Genomic DNA, 25,004 nt, shown 5'->3' with positions numbered 1-25,004 from the left:
GCCTCACTTAGTGGGTTAAGGACCTGGCGTTGCCCCAAGCTGTGGCATAGGTTGAAGATGTGGCTCAGATCCAGTGTCGCATGGCTGTGGTGGAGGCCAGCAGCTGCAGCTCCAATTTGACCCCTAGCCCGAGAACTTCCATATGTCAAAGGTGCAGCCCTAAAAAGAAAAAAAAAAAAATTGCAAAATTGCCTTCCTTGAGACTCAGGCCAGTGGATTGCAGAGCCACCTACCTGCATGGTGTGACTCTTTGTAGGGACTCAGACGTCCGACTTCTGGTCTACCACCTCCCTGGCGGCATGGCAGCCCCGTCCATGTCTGGCTCACCACACACTTGTGAGTGTATCACAAGGAACCCTCTTTATTGCCTGCACGTTATAGCTGCCTATGGATTAGGAGTCAGAGGAATATTCCATTTAAACCAAATTGCTTTTGAAACACAGATGAGTTTGAAATCTAGAAGAAAGGTGCTTCGGCAAGAGACGCTTGGGCCTTGGATTCTGCAGCTCATATTGCTGAGTGCTTCCATCAACCAGCTGCTTCCACCCTTCCCTAAACATCAGCTCCCTAGGGAGCTAGTCAGCCCAGGGCTCTCTGGGCAACAGCGGTTCTCTGAATAACACGCAGCCTCTTCTGGAGGCCCATCCAATCAGCACAGAGAACGCAGACGCCAAGGGAGTGCAGCTCCCATCCAGAGCGGTTTGCTTCCTCTCCATGGTTTCCATGACAACAGATCTCTCTCACACACACACACACACACACACACACACACAGAGTGTCAGTTCAACTAAGCATGTTTCCTAGCACTTGACACAATAGATTCCTCACCAGGAAGCAGAGTTGTTTTTTTACCTGGAATCTTTGGGAACCCCTGCATCTCAGGGTTCATCAGAGGGTGTGGCACCAGCAGCCAGACCCATGGCCCTTCCCTCTTCTCTTACTGAGGACAGGTCTTCAGCAACTTCTTCCCCAGCCTGTTCTCTCCAAGCACACCCTACCTGCCTTGAGGTGCCTGCAGAAGCCCAGGCCAAGAAGAGCAACTTGTCCCCACCCCTCCAATTCCAGGGTCCCTTACCACCCCTCCCCCAACCCACCCCCAGCTCACAACAAGTTCAAGGAAAAACAACCATGACTCTATCTTTGCCCACCAGCAATATGGCAGCCAGATAAGTGAACTCACTGGGATTGGGTTTCACAAGTCAAAGCGGGATCAGGGGTTCCCACTGTGCCTCAGTGGTAACAAACCCAACTAGTATCCATGAGGATGTGGGTTCAATCCCTGCCCTCGCTCAGTGGGTTAAGGATCTGGCATTGCCGTGAGTTGTGGTGTAAGTTGCAGGTACAGCTCGTATCCTGAGTTGCTGTGGCTGTGGTCTAGGCCAGCAGCTGCAGCTCTGATTTGACCTCTAGCCTGGGATTTCCATATCCTGTGGATGTGGCCCTAAAAATTAAAAAAAAAAAAAATGGGATCAGAGAGTTCTGGGTGAAAGTTGGGCTTGACTTTCACCCAGAACCAAGGCCACATGTGGAGGGAAAGTGCGTCTAGCTGCTGGCCGTTTCTGGAGGTCTGGATCAGAATGAGAAAAGTAGGCCTCCCCTTTGCAGCTTGCAGCCCCAAGCTGTGTGGTCTTAAAGCCTCAGGATCAGTGAGTAGGCCTCAGGCCAAAATTTCAGGCTTAGGTTTGTGGGCCCAAATGGGTAGGCTGTCATCATGAGGAAGCATGTATAAAGTTTAGTGGTGGTTTTTGGTTTGTTTTGTCTTTAGACTATTAAGAGTGTGGAATACAGCCGTCTGACTTTAGCATAAAGTCACCCCCAGCATAGTCCTTGACACCTGGTAGGAATTCCATGTATGGGAGCTATGGGCTTCTCCCGCCTCTGCACAGAGAAAGGCCCAGCCCTGCCTGGTCCAGCCTGACTGCTGGGAGCAGCCGCCTTTTGCAAAGAACGATGCCCTTCCCCCAGCTCAGGGGGCTGGTTGTGTGGGTTCAGCTCCTTCCACCTGTAACTGGGTCACGTCTTACTTACACGCCTTGTACCCGGCCAAAGAACTCAAAGGAGAGTTGTTCATTAGGACTGGGTTAGGCAACCCCGCTGCTCTTTTCTGGTGTGCTGTGTGAGACTGTAAGGCAATCCCAGCTTACGGCGGGGTTTCGGTGTCACCGAGAGTTCCCAGCGCTTTGTGGCAGCTCCCATTCATTCCAGACAAAGCCGAATGAGCAGTGGCTCATGTTTCCTAATCACAGGGCCCCGCAGCGCCCCATCCCAAGGCCACGCTGGACACTTCCGGGGTGCGCTCATTGAAGGAGCGCAAAGGGCTTAAAGAAAACCCTTTCTTTATTTGGGAGGTATTATTATCTGGGTTTTACTGACAGAGGTACCGACAGGTGAGGTGACCTGCTTTGGAACCACACAGTAAGAAGGGGCTGGGCTGAGGTGGGGGCTGGGGCAGCTGCCTGGAGCTCCTTGGCCGGGAGATGACCGCATAGAAAGCAGCTTGCACAGAGCCTGTCCTGGCCAGGCCCCGGGGGGACTCATGAGCAGACTAACCTCAATAACAGAGGCCGGTGCAGATGAAATTGAAAAGCTCCAGCCTGAGGAAATGTGGGCAGAGACCTGCCTTATCCTTGAGAAAGCAGGATGTAGGACATTACAAGGACAGAGCACCTAGACGCCAGAAATTGGAGCTCCCTGATGGCTCACGGGGTTAAAAAGCTGGCGGTGTCACCGAGGCCGCTCAGGGGCCAAAAAAAAGAAGAAAAGGCACTAGCACTCAGATGAGCAGCTCCTTTTTCAGCCCCTAGTGCTGCCCAGCAGCAGGCCTCCCAGACTGAGTCCCAGAGAGGACATGTCACCACCCCGACTCCTCTGTGACAATGTTATTCTTCATAATAATCCTAAATGCTACAAGAGTAACAGCTAGAAAAGAAGAGCAGAGAGTCTTTTTCAGACCCAACAGAAAAATTAAAAATACAATATATATTTCAGTACCAAACGGATGTCATGGATTAGTACCTATAATTGCATGAATTACATTTCAGTTATGTTCATGTATTTGGGGGGGAGGGGGAGGGAAAACACATGGAACGTATATATTGGTCTATTGCAAAAAATGAGTAATAACATTAGAGTTTCTGTTTTTGATGTTTAGGTTCATTTGTCCATGAACTGGAAAAACTGATCTTCAAATTTTCATGCAAAATGGACAGTGCAGCCAGGTTCGTCCATCTACCTTTACTCCTGGTTAATCAAAGAATGACCTTTGTAACAATTTTGGAAAATAGCTTTCCCATAAAGCAATACATATATAGTTATGAAAACTTGTAAAATACTTATAGCAAAGGGTCACAAAAATTCAGTTTCACAATAAATTCTAGAAATTGCAGTACTGACCACAGTTTTATTTCTCCAGGATCCAGCCCACTGTCTTTCAAATGTATCCATATTGAGAAACTTTAACCCCCCCAAAAGTTCCAAGTTTGACAGAATTGAAGTAACTCAAGGTTCATATAAAGATGCACAGAGAGAAACAATAGCATGATAAATATATAGAAATAAAGAAAATCCAGAGCAAGGGAAGAAAAGTAAGAGGGAAAAGTCACGTTTAGTCTCAATGCAATGACATAGTTGCTAGCATTGAACAGTAAATTTTAGTCTACACTCTGAGCTTCCTGGCAGCCAATGGAAAAAGGGAGCCATGGTCATATATGAGATTTACATTGACAGAAAAGAAATTGCTATGGCAAAGGCTTAAGAAAACCTCTTTCTTGGAGTTTCTATCATGGCGCAGTGGAAACGAATCCGACTAGGAACCATGAGGTTTCGGGTTTGATCTTTGGCCTCGCTCAGTGGGTTAAGGATCCAGCGTTGTTGTGAGCTGTGGTGTAGGTCGAAGATGCAGCTCAGATCTGGCATTGCTGTGGCTGTGGCGTAGGCTGGCAGCTACAGCTCTGATTTGACCCCTAGCCTGGGAACCTCCATATGCTATGGGTTCGGCCCTAAAAAAGGACAAAAAAGACAAAAAAAAAAAGAAGAAGAAGAAGAGGAAGAAGAGATCCTTGTAAACACCCGCAGAGGATTCCAGTCCGGGGCTGGCTGAGTCCACTGTGGGAGACAAAGAGTTACAGGGCAATTTGATTCGGCTTCTGTTTCCCTCACATATTGGATTCAGACCAAGAAAGGATGAACTTGGGAAAGAGGTAGCAGGGGCCCCAGAGGTCCTGTGAACAAACATCAGAAAGTGAGTCACAAAAAAAATTAAGACATTAGAAAACTTGTGTTTAGCACATTTTAAAACCGAGGTTAGATGAATAGCAATGCTGAATCCGACAGACAAGATCAATAATAACAAGGAAGATAAAGGAGAGAGCCGGGCAGCAGGGATGGATTAACATTCCTTTTGAACTTCACATTTGCCCCCTCCCCCAGTGGCTCCACCTGCCAGGACGCAGCTTCAGCTCTGGGTCCAGGCGTGCAGGGACCTGTACCCAAATCCTCCCTCCAAAGCATCTTCCCTGGTGGTAATGGCAGACTGGTTCATCATGGACTGCCTTCCTGCCGAAAACACTGGGAAACGTGGGCAAGATACTTTTTTTTTTTTTTTTCAATCTAGTTGAAGCCATCAAAAAATCACTGGGGCAGTGAGAAACTAAGGAGTTAAGATCTCAGAGAAAAGGCTTGAGCAGAAAGAGGAGTCTTAACCACTTTTCTCTTTGGCACTTGCAAGTTTCCAAGCAGCGGCTGAGAAGTCGAGGCCTCTTATAGGGCTGGGGTGGCAAAAAAGGAATTCGGAGTCCAGCAAGGAGGGAGAGTCAGTTTAAATACCTCAGACTTTCAGGTGAGACTCCCCACAAAGGGATGATCCAGAAAGAGATCAGCCTGTAGAAAGCCAGAATCATCTTGAAAGAGCTCAGTCCTTGACTGGATTAATGTGATATAAAATAAAGCAATACATTTCTAAACAAATCACAAGTCAATGTAGAAATCACAGTAGAAATTAGAAAACATTTTTAATGAAAAGATAATAAAACTAAAATATAATAAAACGTATGGGATGCACCCAAAGCATGCTTAAGAGCAATGTGTAGCCTTAAATGCATCATTAGAAAAGAAGAAAAGGATGAAGAAACAATGAATCAGGTTTTTATCTTGAGATTTTTAGTAAACGAAACAGCGAATTAAACCCTAACATAATACAAGGATGGAAATAGTAAACGCTAGGAATTAATGAAATAGAAAACAATAGCACAGAGTTCTCTAGTAACTCAGCAGGTTTAAGGATCTGGTGTTGTCACTACTGAGGCATGGGTTCGATCCCTAGCTCGAAGAACTTCTGCATGTGGGGGCACAGCCAAAAAAGAAAAGAAAGAAAGAAAGGAAGGAAGAAGCAATCATACAACAAAGAAAACCAACAAAGCCAAAAATTGTCTTTTAAAAAGACTAAGAAATTTGATAAGCTCCTGAAAAACTGACTTCCTTAAAAAAGGATGAGGCGCAAATAATCAATACCAGGAATGAAAAAATAAGACTTAACAATATAGCCTACAGCTATTAATAAGATAAGAGGCTGGTCTGAAACAATTTATAGTCTTATATCTATTAAATAAATAAAATCCATAAAGAAAAATCTTTCCACAAAGAAAACTCCAGGACCAGATGGCTTCACCAGTGAATTCTTCCAAATACTTGAGGACCAAATAGCATTAATCTTACCCAAACTCTCTGGCAAAGAATAGAAAATGAGCGTTCTTTCAACTCATTTGAGAGCAGTATCACCTTAATACCAAAATTTGACTGGGAAAGAAAATTACAGGGCATTTCTTTCTCCTGAACATGTTGTTAATCCTAAACAAAATATTATCAAACTGGATCCAACCATATATGAAAAAGATAATACATCACAACCAGGATAGGTTTAATTTTAGGAACGCAAGATTGTCTCAGTGTTCAAAAATCAATTCATATAACTTACCATAGTAACAGAATAAAGATCATCGATCCACTCAACAGATTTGGCGGGGGGTGAGGGGTGGGGGGGTGGAAAAATCATTTGATATAATTCAACCCCTAGTGGAGTTCCCGTCGTGGCGCAGTGGTTAACGAATCCGACTAGGAACCATGAGGTTGCGGGTTCGATCCCTGGCCTTGCTCAGTGGGTTAAGGATCTGGCATTGCCGTGAGCTGTGGTGTAGGTCGAAGATGCTGCTCGGGTCTGGTGTTGCTATGGCTCTGGCGTAGGCCAGCTGCTACAGCTCCAATTCGACCCCTAGCCTGGGGACCTCCATATGCCGCGGGAGTGGCCCAAGAAATGGCAAAAAGACAAAAAAAAAAAAAAAAAAAAAATTCAACCCCTAGTGCTAATAAAGGAGAAAGGAACTCTCTTAGGAAACTAGGACTAGAAGAGCAGTAACTTAATATGATAGAGTAGCTACAAAAAAATCCCTAGTAAATATTATACTTAATGTTCACATATTGATATATTTCCCCAATACTGAGATTAAAAGAATGAAGATCCTGGTCTTCACCTCTATTCGTTATGATACTGGAGGTCCTAGCCTTTGCAATCAAGCAAGACAAAGAAAAAAATTTTAAGAATTGGAAAGAAAAAAATATAAGACTGACACTATTTATAGATGACATGATTACATATGTAGAAAATACAAAATAATTTGTAGCAAAAGCAGTGAGAATTAATAAGTCAAGCAAGGTTGTTGGATAAAAAATGTCAACCTTGCTTGATTTATTAATTCTGGCTGTTTTTCTACAAATTATTTTGTATTTTCTACATATATGATCATGTAGTCTGTATTTTATATAACAAAAACAAAAAGAAGAATCCAAAAAGAACACACTAATAAATTAGATTACTTTAGAATTTGAATCTTCTTTTCATCAAAAAAATTAAGAGCGAGAAAAGAAACCACAGAGGAGAAGATATTTGCAATTCATGCAACTGACAAAGGATTCACATGTAGAAAATACCAAAAAAAAAAAAACCCCAAAACAAAAACCCTCCTACATATCACCAAGACAGCCCAATTGAAAAATGGGCAAAAAACCCGAACAAGCTAATTGATATCCAAATGAGCAATAGTATTTGAAAATGTGTTCAATTTTATTAGTCATCGGGGAAATGCAACTAAAATACGTTCACCAGAATAGCAAGAATGAGAAAGACCGGCAATATCAGGTGTTGGTGAGAATGTGGGTCTCCCCCGCCACCGCACCGCACCAAACTCTCAAAACTTTGTTAGGTGCATGAACTGGTACAGCCATATTGCAAAACTATTTACTAGTATCTGCTAAAGCTGAACATATGCACACACTATGACCCAACAATTCCTTTCCTTGGTACATACCACACAGAAATATATACCCCAGAAGATATACACAAGAATGTTCCAAGCAGCATGATTTGTAACAAGCCCAAATTAAAATCTACCCAATGACCAGCAGCAGATGAATGTGTAAATAAATTGTGGTAGATTTATACTAAGGAAATTTTTACAGCATTTAAAATGAGAAAACTCCTTGTATCTTTAACAACATTAGATCAAATTTACAGATGTAATACTGAGTGGGGGAAAAAAGCCAGATAAAAAAGAATGCATGATGTGGAGTTCCCTTGTGGCTCGGCGGGTTAAGGATCTGGTGGTGTTACTAGGTTAAGGTTCGGTTGCTGGTATGGCATGGGTTCTGTCCCTGGCCTGGGAAAATCCGCATGCCTTGGGCAAGGCCAAAAAAAAAGGCAAAACTAACATAAGCAATCCAAGCCATAACCCAGTAACACCATGAGCCATGCTGCAAAATTGCTACAAACTTCCAAAGCAGTATTTCCAGAGTTACAGACACTCCCACTAACTTTGCCCCACAATAACATAATATTCTGGTAAGAGCACTTTTTCTACTCAGTATTTCTCAGTATGCCTTTGTCCAGGAGCTACTGCTCAGAAGGAAGAGTTAACCCTCTGAGTCCTAGTCCAAGTTCTGATTTTGAGGAACTGTGGGAGATGGCTCTGTCTAATTGGGTTTCTTCCTCTTTCCTATGCAGAGGTGAGAATGCTTTATGTGCATTTCCAAGTTCTTATCATCAAATGGGGCCAGAGAAAGGGCCCAGCACAAAGATGACAAAGGTTTAATCGAGCAAAGGAAGAAATGGATGGATGAGTAAGTGAAGGAGTGAAGAACTGGTGCCACAGTAAGAAAGAGTTTTATTAAGAATAACTAAGACCAAATGTTAGATCTTTTAAAAAATAAATCCCATAAGGTGGGAGGCTGAGATTCTCTGAAGTGGTGCCTAATTTGGAGATGGAGTCTTGCCAGAAGAATGTTCTCTGCCGGGGTCTGTGCTGACCCTCTGTGCAATCTGCTGCTTGCCCGAATAGACACATTGGTGAAATTCACTTGGGTTTCTGCGTCTTTTGTCTCTCAGTGCATTGTTGCATCGGGGCTGCCAGGGAGCAGAATTGGGTGACAGCTTTCAGGTTTGATTTGCCAATGAGAATGTTTGGCTGAGTGTGGGGTTTCCGTGGTGGAGCTGGCCCATGGCCTTGAATTTCTTCCGGTTTCACTGGGCCCACTGCGTTACCCAAATGGCCTCTTGCAAATGGTGTCTCCTAAATGGGAATGCACGGATATGTGAGTGTGGAAGTGTGTACGCCTGCACACACAGAAAGACTGACCTCTTGGATGCCTGGCCTTGAAAATGATATTAGCTCACGCTCATCATTTCTGCAAGCATGCCTTGTCATTATTTGCAAAGCATCATTTTGTGGGACAGTGAAATATGGTACCCAGGGCCTTCAGAAGTTTACAGTCTAAGTCAGGCAGATGAAATAGAGTTACATGGTTTATCAAACCTATCCAAATTTCTCTCTCTCAGGTTTCTTGGTTACATGGCTTGGAAACCCACTCTGGATAACTTCAGCAGAAACTGGGAGGTTAAAGGACCAGGCTTAGTAAGTGATCTGACGCCAAGGGATCCAGGAAGTAGAAACAACCTTATGCCATCAATGGACATAACTGAACCTGCATCTCTGGTCTGTTACCACTGAGCCACAACGGGAATTCCACCACTCTCATTTCTAACTTCATCAGCTTTGCATCCTTAGTTTCTTCACTGTTCAGTGATTATTTGTTCAAATAATCTAGCAGAAAGCTGGCCCTGTTCTAGAACTGAGGATTCCAGCCTGAACCCAAAAGACAAAACTCCCTGCCTTTGTGGAGCTTGCCTCCTAATGGGATCATCTCTCACTCAGGTTGGGCTGAGCTTGGTCCTGGGCTTTTGCCCAGGCTGCTCTGTACCCCTCAGTGAATTTTTCAACCCAGGAAGAGGAGGGAGATATTGGGCGGCTTAAAATGACAGTTTTCCAGCCTACCATAAGTTCCCATCAAAGTCTAGATAACGGGATTTCCTGCTGTGGCTCAGTGGTAGCAAACCTGACTCCTACCCATGAGGATGCAGGTTCAATCCCTGGCCTCACTCAGTGGGTTAAGGATCCAGTGTTGCTGTGGGCTGTGGTGTATGTCACAGACATGGCTCAGATCCCATGTGGCTATGGCTATGGTATAGGCCAGCAGCTGCAGCTCCAATTTGACCCCTAACCTGGGAACTTCCTGCTGCCCTATAAAGACAAAAAGAGAGTCTAGATAATAAATGTAGAGGAGTTCTGAAGAGGCCAAACTTTCTTCTGGGTTGGAGGTTGGGAGGTGGGTGGGTGGGGGGGTGGCCATGCATCCAGAACAGGCCTGGGAAAACTTAGTCACTGGGGGGAAGCAGTGTGTCTCAGAGCCCAAGTGGGAAAGTGTGCTCCAAGCTTATTGCCTTAGAGGAATTTCATAGAATGCGATAAAAAGATCTAAAACAAAATGCTTGTCCTTGAAGGACTGGGAAGGAGGCTGTTTTGCCAGCAACTGCTTGAGATTATGGAGTTGAAAGAGCAGTTTTAAGTAGATGCAAAGGCACTGTTCAGTCGCTTCCTCCTCCCAACCCAACAGTAGCCAGTGTCAGCCTAGAGCTTACATTGGAGCCAAATGACCATCATGACAGTGATGGTGACCATGGAGATTCTGGACTCTGAGAGCAGAAATTCATCTGCAGAAAAACTCCTTGCCCTTCAATGAGAAAGGCACATGATGCCATCAAAAAAAAAAAAAAAAAAAAAAAAAAAGAGGCAGGAGCCCAAAAACTTAATTACATCTTTGTGTCAATTTGTTCTTCTGCAAAATGGAGATACTTATAGACCCTTTCCTGCCAAAAGCAAATGGATGTTGATGATAAACTGAGATAAGAGTCATATAGTGAAAAAGACACAGGATATGAGAAGCCACGGGAGCCAGTGTTGCATCCAAGATTTACTAGCTCTGTGACCTTGGGGGGAGTCACTTTTTCTGAATGTTTGCGCATCAATAAAATGAGGAGAGTAATTCTTGACAAGTGTGTAAAGCACAAATAAGATAATGTATATGAAAATCCTTTATAAGTTATAAAGCACTCAACCAGTATGAGCAGCCATAATGATTATCCTTTAATAAATGTGTATGGGAGTTCTCTGGTGGTTCAGCGTGTTAAAGATCTGGCGTTGTCACTACTATGGCTCTGGTTACAGTTGTGGTGTGGCTTTGATCCCATGCCGTGGGTGCAGCCCCCCAAAATGCATATGGCTTTATCAGTAAAGTACAATGAAGAGTTTTGAAGAGATTCATTAAATAACTGACTCCCCACTGTTCCTTCCTTTGCATTACACTTAGGCTGCCAGGCTGTCCTCCAAAAGGCCTCCTGAGACCATTCTCAACTCCAAAATAAACCAGTGGCCAGAAGGCACTGGAACCCTTCAAGCTGCACACTCCCAGGGCAGGAGTGGAGGTGATAAATCTTGTGTATTGACTCAGGAAAAAGGCCCGATAACAAAGCCCGATTTATTATCTTAATAAATCACGAGTTGTTTCTGCAGCAAATTCTCAAGACTATGCAAAGCATCACATCCTTAGGAAGAGAAAGGGGGGGCCTGGCTGGACCAGAGCTGAGCTGTGCCCCTGGAGCCTGGGCAAAGTCAGAGTGTACCCAGCTGACCTCAAGAAACAGTTCCTAAGAAATGCAGATGTTTGGTGGCATGGGGCTGTTTTCCCCCATAATTTTAAAGCCTTCCATGCCTTCTGCTAACATCCAGGCTCTTTCCTCCCCATACTGGCTCAGTGGGTTAGAGAGGGCTTTTTAGGCTGTTTCAGCCAGCCCATCATGGTATCTTAATCTTTCAACAGCAGCCATTCTCCTGCACTCCTGCGAAGTACTGCCTGCATAGCCCATATTTAAGGTTCAAAGCGAATTAAAATTAATCTTGTTTGGGGAATTCCACAGCTCCCTCTTGAGCTAAGTGGAAACACCCTGGGGTGACATAAAATTGAGGTTGGGAATTGCAGTGTTGGAGTGCTGTGCTAATGAGGTGAAGGTCAGGGGTTCAATCCCCATGTGAAGGGAGCAGTTAATTGCACTCCGCCTCATGGCCTCAGATTCCACCCTTAACCCTGGCCATCTGCCTCAAAGATGAGCCGCTGGTCACCAGCAGGACAGAAGGAGCTAGAAGGGCCGGGTCCATGCAAATCCATCAACACCGTGGAAAGACAACCCAAAGCATGACCCATGGGTAATGTGGCAGGATCTTTAAGTTTGCAGATGAGAGCACCATTCCATTATTACTTCATGTTGGCGTAAACACATAAAAATATGGAAGGGTCCAGTGAATCGGATGTCATGGGGTCCATGATCTCTGAGGCCCGACTCTTCATTCCCAAGAGTTTAGCTAACTTGTTAAAGAGACAGCTTAATAAATGTGATGTCTATGTCATGGTCACACAGCTGAGTTTTGTTTAGCCTTAAGATGGGGAATAGTGGTGTAGAGATCTACAAACAAAGGTAATACCAAAAAAGGAGTTCCCATGTGGCTCAGGAGGTTAAGAACCTGACTCATATCCATGAGGATGCGGGTTCGATCCTGGCCCCACTCAGTGGGTTAAGGATCCGGTGATGCCGTGAGCTGTGGTGTAGTTCGCAGACATGGCTTGGATCCCATGTTGCTGTGACTGTGGTGTAGGCCAGTGGCTGCAGCTCTAATTCAACCCCTCGCCTGGGAACCTCCATATGCCGTGGGTGCAGCCCTAAAAAAAAGATAAAAAAATAAAACAAATAGTATGAGTAGCACTCATATTTGGTTTGGGATAGACAATCCTGTTTAGGGACAATAGGTTGCCCTTCTCAATTATGTTCTCCTTTAGCTAATTATTCTGCATTCCCTGAACAGGTTGACCAATGGCAAAAAAGAAAAAAAAAAAAAAAAAAGCCCAAATGCTCCGCTGGATGAGGAAAGGACATTTAGCACAGAGAAATGAAAACTAACCTTCACAAAGAAGTCTGGACATGAATGTCTTTAGCAGCTTTATTTGTAATCATCCCAAACTGGGAAAGACCAGATATCCTTCAGCAGGTGACTGACTAAACAAACTGTGGTGTATCCATCTCATGGTATACTACCCAGTAATAAAAAAGAACAAACCATTGATCCATGGAGCAACTTGGTGGGATCTCCAGACATTTATGCCGAGTGAAAAAGTGAAGGTTTGGGGTTCCCAGTGTGGCTCAGCGGGTTAAGAACCCAACATAGTGTTTGTGAGGATGCAGGTTTGATCCCCCGCCTCTCTCAGTGAGTTAAGGACCTGGCCTTGCTGAAAGCTACGGCAGGGGTCGTGGATGATGTTCAGATCTAGCGTGGCTGTGGCTGTGGTGTAGGCCTCAGTTGCAGCTCTGATTCAGCCCCTAGCCTAGAAACTTCCGTATGCCACAGGTGTAGCCCTAAAAAGAAAAAAAAAGTCAAGGTTGGAGTTCCTGCTGTGGTGCAGTGGGTTAAGGTGCCAGTGTTGCCTCAGCTGTGGTATAGGTTGCAGCTATGGCTCGGATTTGATCCCTGGCCCAGGAACTTTCATGTGTCTCAGGTGTGGCTGAAAAGGGGGGGCGGGGGAAGTGTTAAGGTTACATGCTTGTATGATTCCTTTTTTGTAAGATTCTTGAAATGACAAAATCGTAAACAAGGAGAGCAGGTCAGCAGTTGTTGGAAGTTAAGAATGGGGGATGTCGATGGATGCGTAAAAGGAATATTGCATATACGCAGAATTTAAAAGGAAAAAAGGATACAAATGAACTTATATACAAAACAGAAATAGACCCACAGACATAGAAAACTAACTTAGACTTACCAAAGGCTGAGGGGAGGGACAAATTAGGAGTTTGAGATTAACACATACACACTGCTAATTATGAAACAGGTAACCAACAAGGACCTACTGAATAGCACAAGGAACTAAACTTAATATCTTGCAATAACCTATAATGGAAAAAATCTGAAAAAGCACACACATATATATACATATATATAATCTATAATATAATAATATAATATAATATAATATAATATAATATAATATAATATAATATAATATATATACCTGAATCACTTTGCTGTGGCTCGAGTTGCCACTGTGGCGTGGGTTCCAATCTTGGCCCTGGAACTTCTGCAATGCCTCGGGCGCAGCCAAAAATAAATAAATAAAAACAAAAAAAGGACTGTCACTTAAGGTGGGGTCAGTCTGCAGAGGCTGACAAGTTTATTCCTGGTCCCTCCAATCCAGGAATTAGGATACATGGATGCACTTCATGGGCGGCCCCAGTCAGAGGTAAAGACCCCAGGTAGGAAAATCCTGTGAGCAGGCAATCGGTGGCCTCTCTTATTCAGTGGATTGAAAAGAACTGTGGGCCGCGACAGACCAGAACTCTGGACAGCCGTTGCCTCGGAGAATCAAAGCTCCGAACACTCTATCAAGCCCTCGTGAGACCTTTGATCCCCACAGCCCAGGCCTATCTGATGCGCCCCCCACCTTTGCTGGGAACTCCCTGACAGTCAAATGGGCCCCCCGTGTGGATAGAGCTTCACCCCCATGGACCTGAGAAGTCCTGTGAACCCCCAGGAGGGGGGTCAGGTGACCCTTTCTTCGACCAGAGGCAAGTGACATCTTGCAGCTTGATTAACGCTCACGCTCCCAAAGAGTCCTTCAGCTGGATAAGGACTCTTCCTCTGACTTTTCATTTGCTGGGGACATCCCACACTTGGCCCGAGACAGAGGCCACTGCAGTCCCAAGGAGCAGAGGGTCTGGATCCTCGCACCGTTTGGGAAGCAGACGTCAGAAATGCAGAGAAGAACAGTAACTGCTTCAAACTTTCCACAAGTATTTATCAGGCATGGACTCTGGGCCAGTCCTGATGACCCAACGAGGAGCAACTCATGTCCTCTGTCCCCAGGGAACCTACAGAGAAGGTCACTCCCAGAGAAGTTGTGTTCCTCAGCTCTAACAGAACCCCAGCACCACAGGATTGAAGTAAGATAGAACTTCATGTCTCTCACACGTATCCGTGTAAATGCGAGCAGTCCAGAGCTCTTGAGGCAAGACCCGGCTGCCTTCCATCTCATTGTTCTGTCCTCTCACATATGTCACCCTCATCCATTTAGGCCAAGACGGTTCATCACTAGATCCACCTTCTTCATTCTTTTTTTTTTTTTTTTGTCTTTTTAGGGCCACACCCACAGCATATGCAGGTTCCCAGGCTACAGGTCAAATCAGAGCTGTAGCCTCCAGCCTACACCACAGCCACAGCAACGCCAGATCCGAGCTGTATCTGCAACCTGCGCTACAGCTCATGGCAATGCCAGATCCTTAACCCACTGAGCGAGGCCAGGGATCAAACCTGCGTCCTCATGGATACTAGTTGGGTTCGATAACCACTGAGCCATGACAGGAACTCCAGGATCCACATTCTGACAAGCAGGAAGGAGGAGGAGGGTGGAAGAACGGTAGGCACACATCTCCCTCCCACCCCCCTAACCCCCACCCCAGAAAGGCCCAGGAATGGCACACGCCACTTTAGCACAAAGTCATTTTACAAAAGGGACTCACTGGACCCTATCATGATGCAAGGGCTCCTAGGACACTGTCTTTCGAGACGAGAGCTATGTGCCCAGCCCGCTCTCAGCTATCAGGGAAGCAGGTGAGAGAGGATGTGGGAGGCGCGCCCACGTCTCTAATCAAGGAGGGAGGCAAGTGGCTGGAAGACATACCTCTCCGGGAACAAAAGCAAATGAATGGTCCAAAGCTGAGTGGGAGAGGAAAAATCTACAAACACACAGGACCTAAAGGGCAGGGAGAAAAGGCAATAATGGAAAACAGAGGTAAGGTGGCTGTGCAGACAAGCCTTCGGAAGACCCAGTAACTTCATCGGTCTCTCCTTCAGAAGAAGGCATCACACTCAAGTGGCGGGTGGGAACACGGAGGAAGGGGGTGCCTGAGGCAGATCGAATGAAGTGAGCCCCTCAGTGGTGGATGCTTTTAGAACTGTCCATCATGAAAAGGCATCAAGAAGACTAATGGCACTGCCCCTTAGTAGTGCCAAGCCATTGCCTTGCCAACCATCCTGATGGCCTCAGTGATGCTAGTGGGGGTGGCAAGGCTGATGCAGGATGAACTCTTTGTCTCACTGGAGCAGCGGTGAATTCCCTCTGCATCTCTGGATGAAAGGGGCAGTGAGGTAGAAACCTTAACTGGAGCCATGCTGGTAGGCAAGGGAGAAATTCGCATTTGGGAGCACGGTCCACAGCAAACCAAAGCCCTTTCTCTGTAGAACAGGAGCTGGAGCAGTAGCAAGTCTCCCAGCCGTGGACAAGCCTGGACTCTGGGATGTGCTCACCACCCCTCACTCAGTCCCTGGCGTGTTTCAGACTTATCTTGCTTTTCAGAGTTTCATGCAAAATGCACAAGAAAAGCTGAGAACAGCTTCCAAGGATGGCACCTTACTATGTGCCCAGCACAGGGCTGAGCGCTTGACAGCATATACTCATGAGTTTTCTGCTTTACCAAAGGCTTTCACAGTAGCTTAACTGGGTCCTTTCTCTGTGAGGTAAGTGTAGTAGGAATCTATTATTTCCAAGTACTCGACTAAGAAAATGTGACCCGTGATTTACAAGATCATGTAGCCCATCCAGAGCCAAGGCTGACCCAGACTCCTTCCCTTCCAGTGGTCACTTCCGCTGAAGCCACCTCCTGCTGCGGCCCCCTTGTTTGGGGATTTCTCCTCAAGGAACACATACTGGGCTGCACAGCCATTTCCTAATGGAGGTCAAATCTCAGGGCAGGTAAATGCCATTCATCATCTGTAAACCCTAAATGATAAAATAAAATAGAGACACTAGAGGATGACAACTCTCTTTTTAAAGGGGAGGGTTTGTGAAAGTCTTCCTTTAAGGTCCTCCGGGGCAATTATAGCATGATATCCTATAGAATAACTCCTTTCTCATTCTGTTTTCCAGAAGGCACCTGCCACCAGACAGGAAGCGAGTCCCTTCCAGAATTTGAAGGACGCCATGCAGTGCCTGGGGAGCATGGCAGTGCTTCAGAGAAACTGAATGTTAAGTTAGCCTGGGGACGGGAGCTTAAGAATTTTTTGGTTTCAGTTTTCAGCCTCTGCCATCAGTACTGAGGGACCAAGCTGAGCAAAGGATTTGGGGGCTGCATGGAGCATGACTGAAATTCTGTCCTTACCTTATGTGGCTGGGCATCCTTGATCCAGCTGATTATTTCCTCCTCCTGAAACAGCTCCTCCCCTCCCTCCCTCCTCCTACTCCCTCCTCCCTTTTTCCCCCCTCTTTCCCTCCCCTATCCCTCCTCTCCTTCCCCACTTCTTCCTCCTCCTACTCACTCCTCCCCCCTCCCTCCTCCCTCCCCCCCTTTCACCCCTATTCTCCCTCCTCCCCTCTTCCTCTCCTCCTTTCACCTGGCTGCAACACACCCGTCTGGTTTTCCTCCTGCCTCCATGACCTCCCCCAGAGTCCTGACTATAGATGCCTTTCTCAACACCGATGGCACCAAAGTCCTAGCTCCAGCCCAGATTTCTCCCCTCTGTTCTAGACACAAGAGAGCCAACCATCTTGAACATCTGATTGGCGTCTCCAATGCGCCATGTCCAAAAGAGAGCTCCTGGAGTTCCCATCGTGGCTCAGTGGAAACAAATCTGACTAGTGTCCATGAGGACACAGGTTCAATCCCTGGCCTTGCTCAGTGGGTTAAGGATCTGGCGTTACTGTGACCTGGTGGTGTAGGTCGAAGATTTGGCTCGGATCTGGCATTGCTGTGGCTGTGGTGTAAGTCAATGACTACAGCTCCAATTTGACCCCTATCCTGGGAACCTCCATATGCCATGGGTTTGGCCCTAACAAGAAAAAAGAGAGAGAGAGAACTCCTGATTTTCTCTACCAGATAGTTACCCCAATCACCCCATCTCAGGGAACTGGTAGCTTCCTTGTACCAGTTGTCCCAGAGCCAGCTCTTTCTCTGACACCTCACGCTCCATCTGTCAAGAGATCCTATTTCAAAGCAGATCCAGGACCTGACCCTGCTTCAGCCCCAATTTAAGCCACCATCCCCTTCCCTTAGATTATGTCCACAGCCTCCTAATTAGTCTCCCTACCCCAGTCTTGTCCCCTCAGTCTGTTCTCAGACCAGCAGCCAGAAGGACACTGTTAAAACCCCAACTAGGACCTACCTGGTGGCTCAGCAGGTTAAGGATTTGGCATTGTCACTGCCGTGGTTTGGGTTGCTGCTGTTGCGTGGGTTTGATCCCTGGCTCTGGAACTTCCACATGCCGAGGTGAAACCAAAAATAAGTAAGTAAGTAAACCAACAAAAACCTAACTGGATCAGGTCCCTTCTCTGCTCCAAACCCCGTTGTGGGTCCCGCCTCCCTCAGAGAACTAAAGATTGTGGGGACAGCCAACAGGCCACACTGGGACCTGTCCCCCATGCAGCGAGCCCTGCTGTCATTTCATCTCTTCTCCTCCTGAAGCCCCCCAGCCACGCCCCAGCCCTGGCCTTGCCATGCCTGGAACACGCTGTGATTCACAACCTTGGAATTCACTGTTCTTCCCTCTGCCTGGAACCTTGTGCCTTTGACTGGTTCCCCCATCCTTCAGGGTTGTACTACATGTCACCCTCTGGGGGTGGCTTCCTCGGCCACACCCTCTAAAGCTGCAACAGCACCCCCTCTCCCCATCAGCCCTGCCCTTCCACCTTCTCTATTTTATTTTTCTCCTTGGCATTTATCAACCTGATGTACCACATCTTTTGTAGGTTTTTTTGTTTGTTTTCTTCTTTTTGAGGCCACACCCTCGGCACATGGAAGATCCCAGGCTAGGGGTCCAGTTGGAGCTGCAGCTGCCAGCCTACACCACCACCATAGCCACAGCAACACCAGATTCAAGCCACATCTGTGACCTACATAACAGCTCACGGTAATGCTGGATCCTTAACCCAATGAGCGAGGCCAAGTATCCCCATGCCCTCATAGATACTAAGGTGCTCCTTGGAGCCTTGAGAGATCCCCAAGAGTTTATGTTGCTGCTGCTGCTACAGGTTTAGCGTCTCTGCCATCAGGATGTGCCACCTTTGCTCAGTTTTGTGTGTGATTGTCTGGAACCTTGAGCATAATGTGCGTGTGTGAGGGGATGGATGGGATGGGATGGGGTGAGAGGTACCAGGTAGGTAAGAGACTGGCCCCAGAACTTCCTAAAACTTACCAGACTCTCTGACCTCATTTGTTCATCCTTGTAAAGAATGAGCCCCATGAGGAGAAGGGCGAAGTCTGACTTTTCTTTGGGTCCCCGGCTTCTGTAATTTCCCAAGTATCTGTAAATATTGTTGACTACACAATGGATGGTTTGCCATGAACTTGTGAACCGAGGGGTGCTGGGGGCTCCCCACTAGCTTGGATTCCCCACAAGGAGAGTTTAGTAGTGATGGTAACCAGTATGGAGGTCAACCGGATCAAGAGGGTGTTGAGTCTACAGGGTCAAGCTTGTGTGTTTCAGGAGGCTCCGTTTTCCTGAGATAGCAACAGTAAAAGCAGTCATTTACTCCACGCCTGGCCCTGCACCTGCTTTTTGCACATGCTCTTTCTAATCCTCATAAAGACATTGTTGCAGGGTAGGTGTCATCATCTTTAGCTTACAGATATGGAAATGAACAGTCAGCGAGATTAAGTATCCTGCTCAAGGCTAAAAAGTGCAAGGCCATCTGCTCAATTCATTTACTCAACTCCCCCTCAGGACATGCCACCTCCACCTCAGTCAAGCCTCAAGCACCTCTGGGAGACGAGCAGTGGCCGAACAGACACAAATCCCTGCTCTCCTGGAGCTTCAATTCTAGCGGAGAGAAATGCAATGGTAGGGAGATCATTAACAAAAGATGCGGGAGTTCCCGTTGTGGCTCAGCGATAATGAACCCAACTAGTATCTGGCCCTGAGCAGGTCCACAGTGGAATGAAGGGCCGTCTGGGCCTCTTGGGGCCCAACCCAGAAACCAAAGGGGGCTGCAGCAAAGGCCAGGGCAGCTCCCGGCCGGGCCTCGCCTTCCCAGTTGAGGGGGAAGAGACCCATGCATTCTGGCCCTTCCTGAACACAACCTCCTTCCCCTCAGGCCCCCTCGGGGGAACTTCCTGCCTGGTGGCAGAAGAAGGCTGTTCAGGATGATGAAGTGTGGGCTGTGGGTGGGGCGGGGCCCACCCCACATTCCTCAGCTCTGCTCCAAAAGCTACCTCCACCCTTCACTTCTCAGCTGCCATTTCCCCTTGGGGCCAAGGCTTCCCTCAAATGGGTGCCAGGAGTGGGGGTGGGGAGAGGACGATTCACCAGAAGGGTGAGGGGCGCCCTGCGGTGGGAGGGCACTTGGCTCCCCCGGAAATGCTTGAGCAAGAAGCGCTGTCACCAGGCTAACTAGCCAGTGGCTAACGCTTCCCAGAGCCTTTGTTTGACTGAGTTGTTTTCCCCTCACCGCAGTTGCTGAGGTGCCAACCGTTCCTACAAGATTCCACTTGATCAGGCGGGACTGGGAGGGCAGGAGAAGGGGAGCTTGGGGTTTCTGGTTGGCAGGGGGCAAGCGGCAGCCTGCAGAATTTTCTGGCACCCCAGGCCCTTCTACAGCCCTGCTCAAGTGGCTTTGCTCCCAAAGGAGGCTTCCAGAGCGCATGCATCTGGCCCCGAGGCAGCGGAAAGGGGAGGGCTCCCTGGCTGAACCTCAGAGATGTTCCTGGGTGCCCCCCAAAATGGTGAGCCATCCCAGGCTGCACAGTGTACATCCTGTGACACCGCCCTCCCCGTGCCCCAGATCACACTCAGAGCCAGTTCTGAAGTCGCCAAGACTTAGCTGCCTCCTGAGCCTCCAGAAAACAGTAGGTGTGGACGTGCTGGGAGGCTGGGCAGGAGGAGGAACCCCGGATCACTACCTTACCCACAAACCCACCCTCGACATCCCAGTTGGAGAACAAGGCAAATTACGTAGATGGCGCTCGGATCTTGGTAACTGTTGGGGTTGGAGGAGCAGTTACTGCACTTCTGAGGCTCATCAGAACAGAGTGGGTGAGGACAGTGATGGGACAGTGTGGTTGCAAGGATGGAGAAGATGTGTGTGTTCAGCTTCTAACCAGTGCTGGCCACATAGGAAATATTCATGGTAGCCACTGCCCTTGCTGGTGGGAGGAGGAGAGGGAGGAGGCAGGAAGCTTCATCCCCAAATGTCAGGAACCCTGAAGTTGGGCGGAAGGGGCTCTGCTCTCGCTGCCCCGCCCCTGCATCTCCTTCTCCTTCACTCACCAGACTCTGATTCCCTTGTAGACCCCCTCTGGATCCCCCTGAGCTCCTCCAGCACTCCTGGGTTTCTATTCTGTGTACTTGTGTTCACCTCTCCCTCACGTCACCAGCCTTGGGTGTAGGGACTCTGTTCAGTGTCCTCTCCCCAGCTCTGTCCCCTCCCCTTCTACCCCTGGGCTCCAGCTCCACTTCAGAAAGTGCTTATGGAAGACGTGTGATCCTGTGACACACTGTTTTCAGACTTTCAGCCTCTAGAAAGGTGAGAGAATACATTTCTACTTTTGGGTTTTTTTTCTTTTTTTCTTTTCTTTTTTGGCTCCTCCCAAGGCAAGCAAAATTCCTGGGCTAAGGATTGAATCCAGTCATGACTCGAGCCACAAGTGTGGAACATGAGATCCTTAACCCAATAAGCCACCAGGGAGCTCCCACATTTCTGTTATTTTAAGTCACCCAGTTTGTGGTACTTGGTTACGACCACCCCAGGAAAACAAATGCACCCTCTCTCCCTAGCCCCTACCCCAAGGGCTCCAGAAATGCTGCCTGAAGATGTTGTCAGAGCCACTGCAAAGCACGCCCACTTCCCAGGCTCCTTCTCAAGCTGTAGCCCGTTTCCCTCTGTTGCATACACTGGGCAAGCAGGCAAGGCTCTGCCATGAGGGATGAGCCACTGACCACCCTCCTCCGCTCAGACCGCCTTCTTCAGACAAAGTCACCTCTGTGAATTCAGTTTTTTCTCCTATTTCTTGGAAAGCACCTCTCAGGATCATTTCAAGAAAAACAAATTGCGAGCTTTGCTTAGGATCTATTTAAAGGGAATCATCAGAGCCACTTTCAATAACAAGCCAGGGGCCAGTTGGAGTTTTAGCCCAAGACTAGAGCCACCGTGAGTGTGTGTGTGTGCTGCTGGCCAATCTCGGGCCAGGCTCCTGCACACCCATCACCTGGCACACCCATCGCCTGGCATGGTCCCCCTCCCCTACCTCCTACCCCTGGGGCACCAGCAGCATTCCCAGCCCTCTGCCCAAATGGACACAAAATTGCATGGTCACCAAGAAAGAACTGCCAAGCGGTATTGCTGTAAGGTTTCCCACCTTGGCAAGCTTAACAGGAACATTTTGAACCCACAGGGCCCCTTTCACCCAGAAATCCCAAACAGCTTGGTTATAACCGGTTCTGTGTGTACAAAGCCTCTTGCCAGCCCTCCAGGGCCTCCACAAGGTGAGCAGCAACTGTTCCCCGAGAAAGGTACACTCCAGCTGAGACCTCAAGGAAGTGAAGGTGCCCTGGGAAGATTCAGAAAACAGTATCCCGAGCAGCAGGAAGAGTGTGTGCAAAGGTCCTGGGCAGCAAAGAGATTGGGCAGCACTCAAAGAATTGAACACAGCGCAGCAGGAGTGGTGTGAAGGCCAGAAAGCGGGGGCCAGGGCAACTACTCCAGCTGTGGATTTTACTCAGCGCGGCAGGGAATGCTATTGAAGGGTTTCAATGAGGTATGGGGGAAGGGGAGGCATAATCTTCTCCTCCCCCCCCCTCCTCTTCTCCTCCTCCCTCTGTCTCCTTCTCTCCTTCCCCTCTTCTTTTTCCTTTTCTAAGATCATCTTTTTTTTTTTTCCTTGCAGCATAAGGAAAATTCTCAGGCAAGGGATCAAATTGGAGCTGCAGCAGCTGGCCTATGCCACAGCCACAGCAATGCCAGATCCCAGCCACATCTACGACCTATGCCACAGCTCACAGCAACACTGGATCCTTAACCCACTGAGCAAGACCAGGGATCGAACTCGCATCCTCATGGATACTATGTTGGGTTCTTAACCCATTGAGCCACAATGGGAATGAAGAGTAGATTGGAGGTGGTCCGGAGTGCAGGGAACAAGGCATTGCAGCAGAGATGTCGTGGGAAGCTGTCCTTGGGAGATGGCAGATGTAAGGAGGCGATAGGACCATCAGATGTGCGCTGGAGGTGATGTGATGGGGTTTGCTGATATATGGGGGGTGGCTGTGCCCACCCATCACTGCACTTTATGCCCCACTGTACATGGCACAGCTGCCTCATGGGCTCCGGAGGGCCCCTAGGGAAGCCCCCCACCTTGGGAACACACCCTGTGACTTCTCGTACCAGGGCACTTTCTCTCCACTACTGAGGGAGGGTGGCCTGGTAGGACATACCCTAGGGGGAGGTTTGGGGGAAGGCACAGGGAGTCAGAAAATCTGCTGCCAGCCCTGGCTCTGCTGCCAACTGGCTCAACGACTTCAGAGGGGTCACCTAGCCTCTCTGCATCTCAGCCTCGGTGGCTGCAGAATGAAGGCAGGTGATCTCTCAGTTTCCACTACTGAGCATGTTCCCAGGCCTACGGACTCAGCACATCACCAGGTTTCCCGGCCAATCTGCATCTGACCTGAGCACCCGTGTGGAGAAGAGGCAGGAAGATATTGTGGACCAGAGATCTGGGCCGGCCGCCACATGGTGCTAAGTGAGAGGCAGTTCCTACAGTGGGGCCTTTCTTCTTACACACCATATCCTGAACGTGGGGAAGAGTCATGGGAATGGAAAGGGAGAGTAGATAGAGACAGCTTGGGGAGGAGTGATGAGATCTGGCGGCTGGATGCGTAGGGAAAGGCGGACAAACATGGGCTCCAAGATGGCACCCAAGGCTGAGCCCATACGGGTTTCCAAATGCCGCATTTTTTGGATTTTCTGTGTTCAATGACTGTAGAGTCTGCACCTTCCAAAGTTGGTGAAGAACTTCCAAGAATGTCCCCCAGTGTCCCTTCTATGAGATGGTAGCAGCACAGATCTGTGACCTTGCCTAGGGGCTGTTTGTAGCCATGACCAGCTACTGCATGAGCTGTAGGAGGCTGCAAAGGGATGCAGGTGGACTCCATCATCCAAGATTGCTGGACCCTCCCGGTCCCCGACAAGCTCTCTGTTCCCCATTTATTCCACGTCCTCTCCAGGTCCATCCTGAAATGCCTGCCTCATCCCAGAATCAACATGCCTAATCGCCTCCTCTTCTCCAGCCTGACTTCTGTCTCTGCAGAGCCCTGGAAGTGAAAGTCATCCCGAGAGGTCAGAAGACGGAGCTGGGAAGGGGTTTAAACTGCTCAAGAGCGAGAACAGAGCCTTTTCCATCCTTTCATGTTCTCAAACTTGTCTGCACCCACTGGGAGGGCTGGCTGTTGACACATGAAATATTGAGGCAACCTTGTTTATGCGCTTGGCACCTTATTTGAATGTGGCTTTTCAAAATCAAGATGTTCCGGGCTTGTTTTTTGCAATTAAAAAAAATATATATATAGGAAAATATCCCCAAACAGAAAGGAGTACTGAGGGTTTCCATATAAAAACAATTTAAGCTGAGGAAAATAACCTGGTCCCACCAAGTCCCCAAGAGAACCTTGGTTCGCAGGGGATGGTCACAAAGCAGAGTTGCTAGCAGTGGGTGGGATAGGACGCTTGCTTTCAATCCAAATAAGCAAACATCCTCCCCAGAATCCAGCCTCCTTGCCCCACAGGCTGTGGTTCCAATTTGCTTCCTGTTTTCAGCCCTCCCAAAAATACATCTCACAGACTTTTTTTATTTTCATCTCCTCACCTTGAAAAGCACAGATTTGCAAGTGCGAGTTTCTTCACAGGGAGACAAATCCAGCCTGCATTCGAGACACTCAGGCGCAAAGCAATGCATCGCATCGGAAAATTTCCATCGCCAGCACTTTTTTTTTTTTAAATATTCTCAAGATAAATGGATTTTTACTTATAGGACTAAGGGCTCCATTATTTTTCAACTACTTTGCTGCTTCCAGGAAGCCAAGAAAATTGGTCATGCACCTGGCCAGCTGATCCAGCTTCAAAACTCTTCTGACCTTAATGAAAAGGGCCTCATTTTTCCTCCCCTTTAATAAATGTGTCTGCTCTCCTTCCCATCTGTATGCAGCGTGTGGGGTGGGCAGGCAAGGTGCCCAGTTTATGCAAATGAGCAGAAACACCTGATTTACTGGGATTCTTCGCACCGCCTTCAATGCAGGGGTCTCTGCTCCAGAGGGTGGAGGAGGGGAGAAATGAGTCACAGATCCAGTCTCCAGGGACTTAAAGAGCAAGTACCTTCTGATGTGGTTTTTTAATGTTTACACTCACCTGTGTGAAGGTATGTGTGTGTATGTTTATGTGTGTACATAAGAGAGAGAAAGAGACAGGAGAGTGAGGAGGGGTTAAAAACCAAAATCTTAGCGACTGCTTGAAGGTGTCTTAAAAGCTAATTCGAGTGGAAAACTTTC

At 47.7% G+C, this 25,004-nt stretch overlaps 1 protein-coding gene across 1 annotated transcript in view; it reads left to right on the top strand.

The window, feature by feature from the left end:
• LOC102158473 (uncharacterized) overlaps positions 1-3,385 on the top strand; it is a 156,204-nt gene extending 152,819 nt beyond the window's left edge. The window contains exon 12 of the mRNA XM_084996917.1: positions 3,152-3,385. The gene's annotated coding sequence lies outside the window, so the exon portion shown is untranslated. The remainder of the gene's footprint in view (positions 1-3,151) is intronic.
• The last annotated feature ends 21,619 nt before the right edge of the window (positions 3,386-25,004 follow it).

This window comes from Sus scrofa, chromosome 14 (genome assembly GCF_054392235.1).
Source record: "Sus scrofa isolate SSC_HxYL_T2T_F1_AM1 chromosome 14, Sscrofa_HxYL_maternal_Yorkshire_Landrace_v2.0, whole genome shotgun sequence".
NCBI lineage: Eukaryota > Metazoa > Chordata > Mammalia > Artiodactyla > Suidae > Sus > Sus scrofa.
The sequence above is the reverse complement of the archived record's forward strand: the minus strand, read 5'-3'. Positions and strand labels throughout refer to the sequence as shown.